The sequence below is a fragment of the Carlito syrichta genome, unplaced genomic scaffold (genome assembly GCF_000164805.1).
Source record: "Carlito syrichta isolate Samal-C Ts95f unplaced genomic scaffold, Tarsius_syrichta-2.0.1 Scaffold238683, whole genome shotgun sequence".
Taxonomy (NCBI): Eukaryota; Metazoa; Chordata; class Mammalia; order Primates; family Tarsiidae; genus Carlito; species Carlito syrichta.
Genome location: NW_007182779.1, coordinates 1 through 785, shown reverse-complemented (window position 1 = coordinate 785; position 785 = coordinate 1). Strand labels below are relative to the sequence as shown.

At 42.5% G+C, this 785-nt stretch overlaps 1 pseudogene; it reads left to right on the top strand.

Moving 5' to 3' along the window:
* The first annotated feature begins 4 nt into the window (after positions 1–4).
* On the top strand, positions 5–781 carry LOC103253574 (annotated as a pseudogene).
* Positions 782–785: the final 4 nt, after the last annotated feature.

Below are 785 nucleotides of genomic sequence, written 5' to 3'. Positions count from 1 at the left end.
TTACACTCAGTTGTCTGAAGTAGATAAAACAAAGGAAGATTTTGCGGAGCCTATTAAAAATCTCCAGACTGAACAAGGATCTTTACAGTCAGAAAACACACAGTTTGAAAGTGAGAATCAGAAGCTTCAACAGAAACTTAAAGTAATGACTGAACTGTATCAAGAAAGTGAAATGAAGCTACACAGGAAATTAACAGTAGAGGAAAATTACCTGTTAGAGAAAGAGGAGAAACTTTCCAAAGTAGATGAAAACATCAACTATGCTGCTGAAGAGCTGGAGACCTATAGAAAGCGAGTCAAAGATCTTGAAGAACAATTGGAGAAAAGCATTCATTCTTATCAAGGGCAGATTATGTCCCATGAGAAAAAAGCACAGGATAATTGGTTGGCAGCTCAAACCACTGAAAAAATTCTCAATGATTTAAGGAAAAAAAATCCTCACACCAGACAAAAATTAACTGAAGCAGAGTTTAAATCTGAACTTTTAGAAAAGGATCCTCATGCACTTGATGTTCCAAATACAGCATTTGGCAGAGAGCATTCCACATATGGTCCCTCACCATCGGGCCGGCCTTCATCTGAAACGGGAGCTTTTCTCCCTCCTCCGGCTTTGTCGGAGCATCCGCTCAGGCTTTCACCTTTGCTTCCCTGGGGCTCAAGAGGCCCAGGGAATCCTCTGGACCATCAGATTACCAGTGAAAGAGGAGAGTCGAGCCGTGATAGGTTAACTGATTCTCATAGGGCACCTCCTGACACTGGGGCCTGGTCACCTCCATGGGACCAGA